Consider the following 15,945-nt stretch of genomic DNA (forward strand, 5'->3'; position numbering starts at 1 on the left):
GCCTGCGGGATTCCGCTCCCATTGGCCGCCCCTGGCCCCCCCGGGAACAGCAGCCACCTCCCCATTGGCCGCCCCCCCCCCCGCCCACAAACAAATCGCCCGCCCCCCCCATAGCTGGCCCCCCAGTCTCTGCTCTGAGCCCATCTCCCCTGCCAGAGATTCCCACCAGCGCCCACTGTGGGAATCAGGGCTGCCCACTGTGGGAATCGGGGCTACCCACAGCTCAGTCCCCCCCAGTACAGAACTGCGGGGTTCGGTTCAGAGACATCCCATCTCCCTGACCCATGTCCCGGGTCCAATTCTCCCTGCCTTGCACCAGGGGGAATCTTGCCCCTGGCAAAAGGGCCTTTGCCCATGATGGGTTGGTGACCTGCCCCGCTCTGGTCTGGGGAGGCCGGGAATCCAGGCCAAGGCGGGACCCGGGTGGGTTTTGGGGTTCGTTGGCAGTTTAGAAAAGTTGTGAGGAAAATTTCGTATCCGCTCCAAGCGGATCCGGACATTTTGGCCAATAAAAAGGGGGGAAAGTTTTGGGCCAAACGAGACGTTTTGTTTCCACAAAATCGAAAAGTTTCATTCCAATTTCAGCAGCTTCAAAACATTTTTGATTTTTAAAAGAAGTAGAATCATGGAACTAAATTCACGTGAGAGGATGCCTTGGAACCAAACCTTGTTTCAAACCGAGAAATAACCTAGTTAATTTCCAAAAATGTTCAAAATGAACGGTTCTAATTTTTTCAGTTTTTTCCTCTCAAAGTGAACAATTCAGCAACATCAACACAAATCCGTGATGCATTCTAGTGTCGCTGAATCTACATTTTTTGCCAGGAAAAAAAGTTTAATTGGTAAAGTTTCTCCCAGCTGTAGTCAGGGCTCATTCACACATGGAGCATAAACTTTTACAGTGAGGGTAATTAACCCTGGGAACAATTTCCCAAGCCTTGTGATAGATTCCCCATCACTGACAATTTTTATATGGAGATGGGCTGTTTTTCTAAAAGCTCTGTTCTGGGAATGATTTTGGGACAGTTCTCTGGCATGTGCGACACAGGACATCAGACTAGATGATCACGTCCATTCCTTCTGGCTTTGGAATCTCTGACTATAAACTATTCTGGAAAAGAGGTTTCACTGTAAATTCACACCCAACCTTATTCTGGAATGAAGTTCCTGGATAGACCAGCCATTCCAGTCACCCTCAGCCACCCAGTTTGACTCAATGAAACTTGATTGGCACAACAAGTTGGACAAGTATCAACAATGAATGATAACGCTCCAGTGGCAGGGAAATAGGAAAGATGCTTGATAAAGAATTGAGCAAAGGACGCACACACACACAAACGCACACACTAAAACCAGCCCCCTCCCTCTTCTTCTCCCCTTCCTCCAAATTATATTCAGGGGATTCTTTATTTGAGGGGAGGAGAAGATGTGGGGTTTCTGAACTTGGGGTGAAGATTTATGGGGGGATTAGGATGAATAATCAGAGGTTCAGGTTCAATGTTGGGGGTGGGATTTGTTTTTTTTTTTCTCAAAGCTTCATTTTCATAACTCCTACTAAAAGCCTGACTAGCTCCCCCAACCAGGGCCCATTCCACCTGCTATGTCAGCTCCTGCCCGATGTGCTGCGAGATGGAGTTCGGGGGGAGCAGCTGAGGGACGAGACATTGGCTCTGGGGAACCCAAGGGATCTGGGGGCATTTGCCATCCTGGCCCCCATTGTTTGCTTCTCAGTGATGCCCCTTGAGAAGCGAGAGGCTGGGGGGAAGCAGATTGAGGGGCCTTGTGAGTTTGGTCCAATCCCATGCTCTAAAAAGGCCTCCTGAAGTGCAAGGTACCAACTGCCTCCTGCCATCTCTAGCCCAACTGCATAACAGTGCAGGGAAAGCTGCAGCCAGCAGGTGGTGCCCTGCTGCGGAAGTGGATACTCCCTAGAAGAAGGAGAAAATGTTTATTCAACTAGTGGTTCTCAAACTTCTTTGATTGTGTCCCCCTTTCTTTGTGTCTGTATTAATTTATGCCCCTTCCACCCTCCGCCACACAAATACATATACCGATATATGTGGCGGCAGTGCTTCACTTGAATCACTTTGGGCTTCTTTGTTTTTCACTTGAGGTGGGTTTTTTTTCTGTTGCCCGAATGAGCCAACGATATTGTAATAAGAGCAAAAGAAAAAGTGTGATTGTGGTCCATGCTTACAATTAAATGCGCACACCGTGTCATGGATTGGATGCAGTGTTCAATAGTTCTTGCATTACAGAGAGATGTACAAACAGAGGAACACCATTGAGCTGACCATAGGATCTGAGCTAAAAGTTCATTGTGGCTCATAGAATCATAGGACTGGAAGGGACCTTGAGAGGTCATCTTGTCCAGTCCCCTGCACTCGTGGTAGGACTAAGTTTTATCAAGACCATTCCTGACGGGTGTTTGTCTAACTTGCTCTTAAATATCTCCAATGATGGAGATTCCACAACCTCCCTAGGCAATTTATTCCAATGCTTAACCACCCTGAGTTAGGAAGTTTTTCCTAATGTCCAACCTAAACCACCCTTGGTGCAATTTAAGCCCATTGCTTCTTGTCTTATCCTCAGAGGTTAAGTAGAATATTTTTTCTCCCGCCTTCTTGTAACAACCTTTTATGTACTTGAAAACTGGTATCATGTCCCCTCTCTGTCTTCTCTTTTCCAGACTAAACAAACCCAGTTTTTTCAATCTTCCTTCATAGGTTAGGTTTTCTAGACCTTTCATCATTTTTGTTGCTCTTTTCTGGACTTTCTCCAATTTGTCCACATCTATCCTGAAATGCGGTGCCCAGAACTGGACACAATACTCCAGCTGAGGCCTAATCAGCGCAGAACAAAACAGAAGAATTACTTCTCATGTCTTGCTTACAACACTCCTGCTAATACATCCCAGAATGATGTTTGCTTTTTTTGCAACAGTGTTACACTGTTAACTCATATTTAGCTTTTGATCTACTATGACCCCCAGATCCTTTTTCGCAGTATGCCTTCCTAGGCGGTCATTTCCCATTTTGTTTGTGTGCTTCCCAAGTGGAGTACTTTGCATTTGTCCTTATTGAATTTCATCCTATTTATTTCAGACCATTTCTCCAGTTTGCCCAGATCATTTTGAATTTTAATCCTATCCTCCAAAGTACTGGCAACCTCTCCCAGCTTGGTATCCACCACAAACTTTATAAGTGTACTCTGAATGCCATGTGGCTACAAGCCACAGTGAGTGTGAATACAGCCTGCCTTTCACTGTGGCGTGTAGTTACACATACCCTACACATCACTGCGAGCGTAGACATGGTCAGAATGATATCCCCTTAGACAAAAGGGAAACACCACTTTTAAGAGGGTGTCTGGTATGATAATAAAACTAGGTACAGGAAATAATCCTGTAAAATATAACAGGGCTGTGAGTGAGAAGAGAGGGGTTTCTTCCACACGGTTAACAGAGAGGTGCTGTAGCCTAGTGGATAGGGCTGTGGATTGGGATTCAGAAGATTGGATTGGGTTCTATTCCTGGCATGCCAGCTGATCTGCAGCCACTCATTTCTTCACTCTATGACTGTGTTTCCTTTGTCGATTTAACTTAGAAACACATCAGGGCCATGGCTGCTAAGACCACAGAGCATCACACAGCATCGTGGGACGGACAGACGAGACACCACAAACCAAGCCCGCAAGTGGCTCCAGCTAGCAAGGTGCCGAGAAAAACCCACAGAAACCCCAGTGTCAGACACCTGTCAGGGCACCACTGGGAGGGATGCACATATTTGGATCTGGGAGGTGTGCATACCAATGCAGTGTGGGTTTGCAAGTGAGCTTGGAAAGCACATGTGATGGGGTTCCTGGGACCGCAGTATGGGACTGCGGAGCCCTCTCTCCCACCAACCTGGGGATTCCGTCGCACACTGTGATGTGGATGTCAAGCTACAAACCTTGGATAGGCACTGCACTTACACAGCCATCCACAGGCAGGGACACGCCCAGCTGAGTTACATGAATGATCTCCCAGCTACTCATGAACCATCAATACAGAGGTTCCAGCCAATTGTCCCCAGCCTTGCCCCCAAGAGCTGTACTGTCTTCTTGCCCTGGTCAGAAGCATGACCAGTGTAGGTTCATTACCCAGTCTGCCCCTTATTCAATGTGAGTGGACACACATTAACCTTTGTAACCTGAGCTGAGATCTCCCAAGCACTTCAACCAAAGCACACTGTTTTAGGTAAAATATAAAACAGATTTATTAACTACAGAAAGATCGATTTTACGTGATTAAAAGTAGCAGGCATAGAGATCAAAGTTGGTTATTTAAGAAACAAAAATAAATTCACAGTCTGAGTTCTACAAACTAATCAAGCAGTGTCTCACCCTGACTGATGGTTAGGACCCTTTGTTTTCGGTTTTTATTTTATTTAGATTCCCCCAGGAATTTATTGATGTTTATTACTACAACAAAAACAGGTCAAAATCAGTGGGAAAAAAAATCATATTTTTCTGGGTAAATATTGGAGCTTATTTTGGTGGACGGAAGGACTGGGGAAAAAAGTATTCAGTAGATTAATGCTTTGATAAATGGAATTCAATGTGGTTTACGGCAGAACTAAAACAGAACTCAAAACACAATGCCATCTCTGAGTTTAAGAAAACAATATATCTCTAATCCCCAAATAAAACTTCTCATTTGAATAAACAGTTTACTGCTATAGATTTAGACTTAGTAGCCTATAAATAATATTTACATATAATAATTGGCCCACACGCTTGGCAGCGCATACACTCAACTTCATCCTTTTCTCCTGTTTTTGTTTTTTAAAAGCTTTCGAATACTTCCTTGTGTTCTGAAATGTATTCTGATACAGATTTTCATTTTCTTCCCATTTTAGTGCATCAGATCTTTAAAAAGTTATCTACTAACAGCTTGAAACATGTACGTGGTGGGCATGAGATTCATCAGGACATGCAGATATGCGCACACACCTCAGAGCTTGCATGCGTGCTCATTTATTGTGTGTAGCTTCTAGACTAATACATAGCTTTACTTTAATAGGCAGCTTTGCATATACACACAGACTAATAGATCATCATAATACATATTTGAATGATTCAAAAGTAGGGTGAAAAGCGGAAAAAACTAATCAAGCAGTGTCTCACCCTGACTGATGGTTAGGACCCTTTGTTTTCGGTTTTTATTTTATTTACTTTTTGTAAAATCTGGGAATTTTTTGGGATAAACTGAAAACGAAGGGGCTTACAAATGGTACAAGCAGGATACAGATTCTCAATACATAGGGTGAGACTCTTTCCTGGCCTGGGATCACCCTCCCCCAGTTCAGAGTCTTTGTCCTCCAGATGTTTATTCCAGGTATGAGTTGGGGGGACACAGAGGTGAAGTGATGATGTCACTTTCCCTCTTTTATAGTTTCTTCCAGAGTGCTGGAAAGTCCTTTGCTGTGACATGGGGGTCTGTCCCCACTGGTCAAGCCATCTTCATTGTCTACATGTTCTCTCTGAGAAGTGTCCACTGTATACAGGTCCTGGGATAGTGGATTCTTTTCTTGATGGGTGTTGATGGCCCATTAACCGCTGTCTGGCTACTCCATTGTTGTACGTGAAAGACTGGTTGTGGGTGTTTTCAACTTCACAACATAGTTCAGTAACATATACAGCAATACTTCATAACCTCACCTACAGTGATAGCATATACAATCCAACAGGATATGAATGTTCAACAGACCAAGACCTCACAAGGCATGTTTTGAACAAAGAATCTATAATAATTATATCAGCATGGTGAATATGGAGGTTCCAGGGTGCTGCTTTGAGGTGCAGAGTGTCACAGCACAAGTACCATGACCTGGGTACGCTACAGAGTGCAGACTCGTCCTAAGTTACGCTGGAGGCTGAGCAGAGGATCAGGAAAGGAGCAAGGTGGCTTTTAGCCTCCATCCCCCCCGCGTGCTGAGCACAGCAGGATGGGGCCCACAGATGAGAGGGCACAGCTAGGGCACAGTGAAGAATCAGAGATAATGGAAATACAGGAGAGTGGCCCTGAACTACAGCATCCTCCACAACAGGGAACTGCTCGGGGGCGGATGACACTCGTCACCCATGAGTCTCCTTGGAAGCAGTTCAGGGGTTAGTGTAGACAGGATGAGTTCAGCTCACTGGTCAGTGCCAGCTTCTCCTGATGAGGGGTAAAGAGGTGGCAAGTTTTGAGGGAACGTTGGATCTTGTTCTCAAGAACGTTTCCTAAGTATATGTAAGGCTGATGTAAAGCAGTGTCTATGGGACAAAGTTGTAAAGTCTGTGGATGAGATGTTTTTTTAAGAAGAAGAAAAGGAGCAGGTTGACCCAGAGGTGGATTTGAGTACAGGCTTCTTTATTGCGATACTTGTTCCTCTCGACCCAATTGTCGAGTAAGCACTGGATTAGTTACAGGACACCCTTTTTATCTACCGTATAGACTCGTTCATAAGCCGAATATTTTTGGTAAAAAATGATGCATCAAAGAGCGGGGGTTGGCTTATAAACGGGTCTACACCAAAATGTGATGATTTTAAACTCTATGGAATCATTGAATTGAATATCTAATACATCTAATACATTGTCGTTTTGTTTACCTGGAGCGTCTGCAGGCATGGTGTCACTTCCCGCAGCTCCCATTGGCTGGGAATGGCAAACCGCGGCCAGTGGGAGCTGAGGGGCTCCGTGCCTGTGAATGCTCCAGGTAAACAAAACATCCAGGCCTGCCAGCGGCTTACCCTGACGGGCCAGGAGCCAAGGTTTGCCAACTCCTGAAATATAGGGTTGGCTTATGAAAGGGTCATACAGTTCTTGCTGTTTCTACCTATCCATCTTGGGGGGTTGGCTTATAAACAAATGGGCTAATCAGAGAATATCAAGGTTAGAAGGGACCTCAGGATGTCATCTAGTCCAACCCCCTGCTCAAAGCAGGACCAATCCCCAGACAGATTTTTGCCCTAGATCCTTAAATGGCCCCCTGAAAGATTGAATTTATAACCCTGGGTTTAAGCAAGCCAATGCTCAAACCACTGCGCTATCTCTTCCCCCTGAATGAGTATATATGGGTAAGTTAGTATGTAAACACCTACATCCAGTACAACACCCCAAAACCCCTTATTAAGTAATAGACTCACCCATACAATTAGCATACCCACCCCTATCTATTGTTCACAGCATGTTATACAGGCATTTGTACCTTGAAAATACATTTCTTTGCAATAATCTATTGCTAAAAATGTTCTCTAATCAGCGGTTCTCAGGGGAGGGAGGAAGGGGCCATGAGCCAGGGCTTGTTTATGTAGCTGGGAAAGGAAGGGAAGGGGAGATAACATTTCTTTTACCTTCTTTCACACAAAGGATATTTATTAGACAACTACATTTCTCATGCAGCTGCAGGCCTTATCAGTTCTTACAAGCAACAGGGAAGGGAAAAATATGGAAACTTATTGATCACACAAAGAAATACTGCCTGCTTATGCCTTTATCCCTTAATGCCACATCAGCAACTTCCCAGGTCTTTACTTCACCCTAACATATCCCAACACCTTCAAACAAACTCAAGTGTCTATTGAGGGCAGGCCACACAAAGGGGTTTAAAACTGGTGGGAAGGGAGGATCCCATTTTGCCCCTAGGAAGGGAGAAGCGGGTTGGGAGCCTAAACATTCTCTTACCCAAAAACATCCCTCTACTGCTCACCCTCATCCCAAATCTCCAGTAGAAGCAGAAGAGCCCCAAAGGTGCTATCAGTGTAATGTCACGGATCACCTGAGGAATAAATGCCCTGTGCTAGGAGGAAGCAGGCGACCAATGGCTCATGTTAGTTCTGCTGCCCTCACCACTGAAAGCCCCCAAGCAATTGAAACCGATCATGTTGGTTTTGTGAGATTAGCCTCCACAGAGCCACACAGGGAGCATGTTAAGGTTGTCGAAATTAATGGCAGGGACTACTTGGGGCAGAAGGATACAGGGGCCCAGATCTCTCTGGTTAAGCAGAGTGTGGTCCCAAAGGCCAGTATGTTACCTGGCCAAATGGCAGAGATTGTGGGGGTGGGCGAAAGCAGATTCCTCGTACCACTAGCTAAAATCCATGTGGTTTGGGAAGGTTTGGAAAGTGTTTTGACTGTGGGGTTAATGGAACACCTCCTAGTCGACCTGCTCCTTGGTAACGAAAGTATTTGCCTGCAGCAGGAGGGAGTTTTATGCTGGGACCCCCGAGGGAAAGGGTCAGGTCTCAGGAACTGCTGAAAGAATGGGAGAGAGTCTCCTTGATTCCTCTGCAGCAGGGAGAAGCCACATGCTTCCAGATGGGAGGGTGGCTGAGACCAATTCCTGCACTGCAGCTGGAGGCAACGCCACATCAGGAAGGGATGGGGGTGTAATGCCTGCCAGGGAGAGAACTGCCCCGGTTGTCAAGTATCAGAGGGGTAGCCGTGTTAATCTGGATCTGTAAAAAGTGACAAAGAGTCCTGTGGCACCTTATAGACTAACAGAAGTATTGGAGCATAAGCTTTCGTGGGTGAGTACCCACTTCGTCAGATGCATGTGGGTATTCACCCACGAAAGCTTATGCTCCAATACTTCTGTTAGTCTATAAGGTGCCACAGGACTCTTTGTCACTGCCCAGGTCGTTAGCTGCCAGCAGGTCGCAGCTGAACCAGAGGCCAACCCGACTCTAGGGAGCAGAGAGAAATGTGTCCCAGAGGAGAGCCTAGAGAAGGGGCAGGGGATCTCAGAAACCACTGAGGTGGGTGAGGATTTCTGTGACTCTGTAACAAACAGAAGCAGGGTGCTTTCAAGTATGTGAGGGGCTGAGACTAGCTCCTTTCCAGCAGAAGGCAACATGCCCTCAGGCGCAGAGACAGGAGAAGTGTGGTCAGTGATTAAGGAAACTAGAAACTGTCCCAGTTGTTAGCTGGCAGAGTTTTGCAGATGAACCAGGGACACGACCCTTCCTAGGGAGCACAGAGAAATGTGTCTTAGGAGGGGGCCCAGAGGAGGAACCTGGGGAAGGAATAGTGAGGGTACAGGAATGTCTCCTCACTAGTCACTTGGGGCAGGATGCCTGGGACACTAGGAGGATGGCTGGGTCAGCATCTGTGCACCCAGGCACTCAGCCTGTGACCCAGGTTTTGAGAAGGAACTGTTTAACTGACCTCCTGGAGGGGAGCAGTCACACAGCTGACTTCTCAGGGACAGAGAAAGGGGTGGCGGAGGGTACCCCAATCCAGGTCCCAGTTTTTCAGGATGCCGTTTCTGATAAGTTTTTTGGAAAGTAACCGTGTCTCTTTAAATCAAGATGCAGCTCCAACCCCCATGATGACAGAGGAGTTGAGACCGGGAAATTGCAAGGTGGTACTTTGCCAGAATACAAATGTCCCAACTGACAGAGAAGGGGGTGTTTTCCCCAGGCTGGTGAGACACAGAGAACAGTTATGGGAAAGCTGCTGGGAAAAGGTGAATCTGATCGAAGGGTAAACACACCTAGCCCACAGATCATAGTCCTCTAGGAAAAGGGGGCAGGGAAGGACTCAGTGCTGGGAGGGGGAAACACAGGGTAACCCCGAAAGGGGAGCTGGATTTTCTGCATATGTACAGTCCTGGGGTTGGGAGACTGCTCCCCGAAGGGGCAGCCGATGTGCAGGATCCGCCTGAACACCTGTCTTGCCAGACCCTGAGGCACCAAAATCCCAGAAACATGATTAAATTAAGAGCCCACACAGAGGGGAACACTGGAGGGAAGGAAAAGCCAGTAACTGATTACATGGGAGAGAGTCAAAAGACACCGTGGGTAATGAACAAACTAACCTCAAACTACACTATCTGAACAGAGGGGGATAGTATCATAAAGATATTTGTAAACACCCATCTGTGATAAGAATCTTGGTATTAATGTCAAGTTTTGGGATAAGAATTTTGTTACTGATGCTAAACCATATCTATCTCATAGAGCTGGAAATGACCCTGAAGGGTCATCAAGTCCAGCCCTCTACCTTCACTAGCAGGACCAAGTACTGTTTTTGCCCCAGATCCCTAAGTGGCCCCCTCAAGGATTAAACTCACAATCCTTCATTTAGCAGGCCAATGCTCAAACCACTGAGCGATCCATCCCTCTCGCCTCTGGAAATAGGTTTAAAGCTTATCACAGCAGAGAAACCATAAAAAACCTGGTTTGCTGTGTGTGAATGGGGAAATTGAGGCACACTGCCTCATGGCCTTAATGGCTGGATGCCAAAAGGACTATAACACAAACTGCCTTCGAGATAGTCAGTGACTAACCCTCTTGCAGTAAACTAAGGGGGGAGGTGTGACATTCTGAGCCTCGGGGGGACACCCAGCACCCCCATGTTCATCCTTATAATATGATTGTGTGGTATCTAATGCAGTTTGTCATGTTGGGTGTCTTCAGAAGGCTCATGATGTACTAAGCATTGTTGTTATGGTAATGTTATAGTAATCGTTGTTATAGTAATGTTATAGTAACGTTATAGGTTGTAATTTCATGTATATAGTTATGAGGCTGAAAATGTGTCCTCATGGGTTAAAGCAAGCCCAGGCAAAAACTCTCCAGAAGCAGAGGGGCAGTTCACACCTCATCAGGGCATGTCTGGGACAAACCCAGCCCAGTCTCACAGGAACAAAGGACGCTGGCCTAGGCAGCAACAAAGGATCTGTTGGACTCTCGAGTGAGTCACCCCCTTCCTTTGGTCAGTTTGGGACTGCGATGAGGTAATGCTCACCTGACTCTGAAGCAGCGTGGGGGCAAACCCAAGAGGGAAGAAAGGACAGGATAAAAGGGAGAGACGTTTGCCATGCTCTTCCTCTCTCTTCCACCTCCATCTACAGACATCACCACCAAGCAACTGAAGCGCTGATCAAAGGGGAGAGCCTGGCTGAAGGGCAACCAGCCAGCCTGTGGCGAGAAGCATCTAAGTTTGTAAAGGCATTGAAAGTGTTAAGATCAGCTTAGAATGCATTTTGATTTTGTTTCATTTTAACAAATCCGACTTGTTATGCTTTGACTTATAATCACTTAAAATCTATCTTAATAAATTTGTCTGTATATTCTATCTGAAGCAGTGAGTTTGGTTTAAAGCATGTCAGAGACTCCCCTTGGATAACAAGCCTGGTACATATCAATTTGTTTCTTAAATTGACGAACTCATATAAGCTTGCAGCATCCAGCGGGCATTATTGGACACTGCAAGATGGAGGTTCCTAGGATTGTGTCTGGGACCGGAGATATTGGCTAGTGTCATTCAGTTGCACAATCCAGGGAGCACTTTAAATGCCAAAGGCTGTGTGTGAACAGCCCAGGAGTGGGGGTTCTCACAGCAGAGCAGGGTAAGGCTGGCTCCCAGAGTCAAGGATTGGAGTGACCTAGCAGATCACCGGTCTGAATAACAACAGAGGGGAACATCACAGATACCAATGTGAGATTTCTAAAGTTACAGCACTCAACCCAAGGTTTAAGAATCTGAAGTGCCTTCCAAAATCTGAGAGGGACGAGGTGTAGAGCATGCTTTCAGAAGTCTTAAAAGAGCCACACACCAATGTGGAACTACAGAACCCGAATCACTGAAAAAGAAAAGCAACATTGTGCTGGTGGGATCTGACTCAGATAATGAAAATGAACATGTGTCAGTCCGCACTGCTTTGGTTTCTTATTGAGCAGAACCCGTCGTCAGCATGGATGCATGTCCCCTGGAATGGTGATTGAAACATGAAGGGACATATGAATCTTAGTGCATTTGGCACGTAAATATCTGGTGATTCCAGCTACAACAGTGCCAAGAGAACGCCTGTTCCCACTGTCAAGTGACATTGTAAACAAGAACAGGGCAGTATTATCTCCTGCAAATGTAAACAAATTTGTTTGTCTGAACAAGAAGTAGGACTGAGTGAACTTGCAGGCTCTAAAATTTTACATTGTTTTATTTTTGCATGCAATTTTTTTGTACATAATTCTACTTTTGTAAGTTCAACTTTCATGATAAAGAGATTGCACTACAGTACTTGTATGAGGTGAATTGAAAAATACTATTTCTGTTGTTTTTTTACAGTGCAAATATTTGTAATCAAAAATAAATATAAAGTGAGCATTGTACACATTGTATTCTGTGTTGTAATTGAAATCAATATATTTGAGAATGTAGAAAACATCAAAAATATTTAAATAAATGGTATTTTATTATTGTTTAACAGTGCGATTAATCGTGATTAATTTTTTTAATTGCTTAATTTTGTTAACAGCCCTAGTTAAAACACAACCACAACCACAAACTCCTGTGGCTCATTGGCCACATCTACGCTAGGAGAAAAGGTGTGTTGCGACGTGTTAGCTAGCCTGTTATTATCCTTGGCTGTTTGTTTTGTGGTTGTGCTTAGGAGCCCCAGTCATGGGCCACGACTCCATTGTGATAGGTACTGTACATTATGTATTAGGAGTATTACAGTAGTTTCTAGGAGTCCCAGTCATGGCATAAGAGTCAGACCCCATTGTGCTAGGCTCTGTACATTATTATGAGGTGTATTATGGTAGTGCCTAGGCAGCCCAGTCATGGCCGAGGACACTGTGCTAGGTGTTGTACATTATTTATTAGGTGTATTATGGTAGTGTTTAGGAGCCCCAGTGATGGCCCAGGTCGTCATTGTGCTGGGCGCTGTATATTATTTATTAAGTGTATTATGGTAGCACCGAGGCGCCCCAGTCATGGCCCAGGACACTGTGCTAGGCTCTGTACATTATTTATTACATGTATTACGGTAGCACCGAGGCGCCCCAGTCATGGCCCAGGACCCCATTGTGCTGGATGCTGTACGGCCAAAGAGCAAAAAGAGGGTTCCTACCCCAGAGAGCTGACAATCTAAATCCAACCCGTGTTCAAACCATAGTGTGTTTTAACCGGTGGTCGCTGGTCGAGGTAAACACTGGCTCCCCAGGAGGGTTTACACTAACACCTGTTCACACTGCAATCGCATGGCCAGAGTGTAGCTAACCCGTGTCCCAAACCCACTTTCCCCCTGGTGAGACACGGCAAGGGGTAGGGTTGCCAGTTTTGGCTGGCCGTATTTCTGGAGGTTTTGTCACATGGCATAATCTTTAATTAAAAGATTAATCTTTAATTCCTGGAGACTCCAGGACAATCCTGGGAGGTTGGCAACCCTACTCAGGGGAGCTCCTCAGAGGGTCTCAGCTCCATCCCGGAGCCGGGACGGCCAAAGGAGGCTTTGAGAAGCAGAGGGAGCTCCAAGAACGGCGGGAATTAGGACTCTAAGGCACAGCTAGCCCCTAAGCCACACTGCACTAGAACACACCGGCTGGCCCTGACTCGGGCCGGGGCTGCAGTGTAGCTGGAGCCTGGGATCTGTGACCTTCCCCCTTTGCAGGGTCCCAGAGCCCGGGCTCCAGCCCGAGGGTGAATGTGTCCCCTGCAATTTCACAGCCCAGCAGCTCTAGCCCAGGTCAGCGGATCCAGGCCAGCTGCAGAGGGTCTTTTGCAGCGTAGACATATGCAGAGCGGCCCGCTGGCCCCAGAGCAGCCCTGGCTTGTGGCATCACCCTGCTGGGCACTGCAGCAGCAGGCAGAGGACGGGGGGGTGTCCTCAGGCCTGGCCTACCCCAGCCCAGTCTGGTATGTCCTCTGCTCTGGGATCATTCATCAGGTGGGGGGCTGATGCTCGGGGAGGGCAGCCAGCACCAAGGGGACACAGGGCAGCAACCAGCTAGGGCCACAACATGCACACGCTGTGCCCCACACTAGCTTCCCAGAGGCAGGCGCCTCCAGCCAGGGATCCCAATCAGAGCCCTTACCCCTGAGCCTGCCAGGCCGGCCAGGAGGAAGAGGGGTGCGGCAGACAGAGCCGCCTAGGCCTGCCCCATAAAAACAAGCCAAGCCCCGAACCGTCAGTCCCCTGCTCCCCCAGACCTGGGCTCCCCCACACCCAGATCTGCTGGTGCCCCTCACTCCTGACCCCCAGCCTGCTGCTATCCCAGCTCACTGTGGCCTCGCTCTCAAACACCCCCATAATCCTTCAAGGGAGGGCAAGCGTGTGAGCCATGGGGAGGCTGGGGTGCGAGGAGCCGGTGGAGACAGACTGAGGGGGGAGGGAAGGGAGACTGTCAGGAGGAAGGGCCCTTTCTCCCTTCCCCCACCCTGGGCCAGGGTGGCAAGTGCCAGTTTCCTGATTACATCAGTTGGGAAAAGGAGGCGGCAGAACAGCCCATCCTCCCCAGGCCTGCCAGTACCGCGCCCACCTGTGGGCCCAAAGCGGAAGGGCAGCTCCAGATCCTGCCCCACACTTACCGTCAGTGAGAGCGTGTATGAGCAACCCCCCAGCCCCGGGGTACGACTCTTCCTCCACTTCCCTTAGCAAGGAAGGGAGAGGTCACGGGAGCGTTTCAGAGCCCTGGCCCGGGCTCAGCAAAGGGCCTGATTCTGAACTAGGAGAGCAGGGGGCTGTGGGTCAGGATTGAGGGGCACTGGCAGAGCTGGAGCTGCGGGAGGAGCTCAGGGCTGCATATCAGGGGGCGGGGGGTCAGGATTGAGGGGCACTGACAGAGCTGGGGCTGCGGGAGGAGCTCAGGGCTGCATATCAGGGGGCGGGGGGTCAGGATTGAGGGGCACTGGCAGAGCTGGGGCTGCGGGAGGAGCTCAGGGCTGCATATCAGGGGGCGGGGGGTCAGGATTGAGGGGCACTGGCAGAGCTGGGGCTGCGGGAGGAGCTCAGGGCTGCATATCAGGGGGCAGGGGGTCAGGATTGAGGGGCACTGGCAGAGCTGGGGCTGCGGGAGGAGCTCAGGGCTGCATATCAGGGGGCGGGGGGTCAGGATTGAGGGGCACTGGCAGAGCTGGGGCTGCGGGAGGAGCTCAGGGCTGCATATCAGGGTGCGGGGGGTCAGGATTGAGGGGCACTGGCAGAGCTGGGGCTGCGGGAGGAGCTCAGGGCTGTATATCAGGGGGCGAGGGGTCAGGATTGAGGGGCACTGGCAGAGTTGTGGGGTGGAAGAGCCCAGAGCTGGCTTAGCAGGGAGCATAGGCAGAGATTGAGGGGGGGCATGTAGGGGTGTTGTCCCCACAAACTGTATACCAGAGGTTTCAAACTGTGGGGTGCACCCCCTAGTGGGGCACAGAGGAACATTCGTTGGGGCGAGTGGTGATGCCAGGTGGCTCGGGCCAGCTAGCCAGCGCCATGCGGCGGGGCTTGGGGAGGGAGCGCCATCTCCAACCCCCGACAACTCATTAAGTATACTGTCATTTAATACCGCTAACCATTGGTAAATCCGGAATTTAGACCGCTACTTATTATTAATAGTATTAAGCCCCTTGCCCCCAAATAAAGAAGTCAGACGACGCCTATGATATGAAGCTGTGGGTCAGGACTGAGGGGCACCAGCAGAACTGCAGGGGGAGCCCAGGGCTGGAATAGCAGGGGGCTGTGGGTTGGGATTGAGGGGCACTGGCAGAGCTGTGGGGCGTGGGGTAGATCCTTGCAGTTCAGCTTCCTACTTCCCTCCTGGAACCGCAGGTCAGAGAAGGGGAGGGCAGATCCCGCCCGAGCCCCCTGTTGCTGTGACGCAGGCAACAGGCTCCGGCAGCTCCCGGATGGGCGGGGCCGGTGCTGAGCTCCCAGCATTGACTCTCGTTTACGTATTGGAGTGTGCACCTGGGGAAGGAGCGGGGAGTGTTGCTCAATGAGGAGCAGGGAGAATCGTGCCCAAGGGCTGGATCCTCCTGGAGATCCCACTTGACTGCAAGCCCCGCACACATGGCCCCGGGGCTCCCCCCACGGCTCCAGCCGCCCCTTGGCCTCTCTGCTCAGACTGACACCCCAGGGCCAGTGAGGACCAAGTCCCCTACCCTGCCCCCCTGAGTCAGCCAGCGCCCGGCCTTGGCGCCAGATCAGAG

This window comes from Malaclemys terrapin, chromosome 4 (genome assembly GCF_027887155.1).
Source record: "Malaclemys terrapin pileata isolate rMalTer1 chromosome 4, rMalTer1.hap1, whole genome shotgun sequence".
NCBI lineage: Eukaryota > Metazoa > Chordata > Testudines > Emydidae > Malaclemys > Malaclemys terrapin.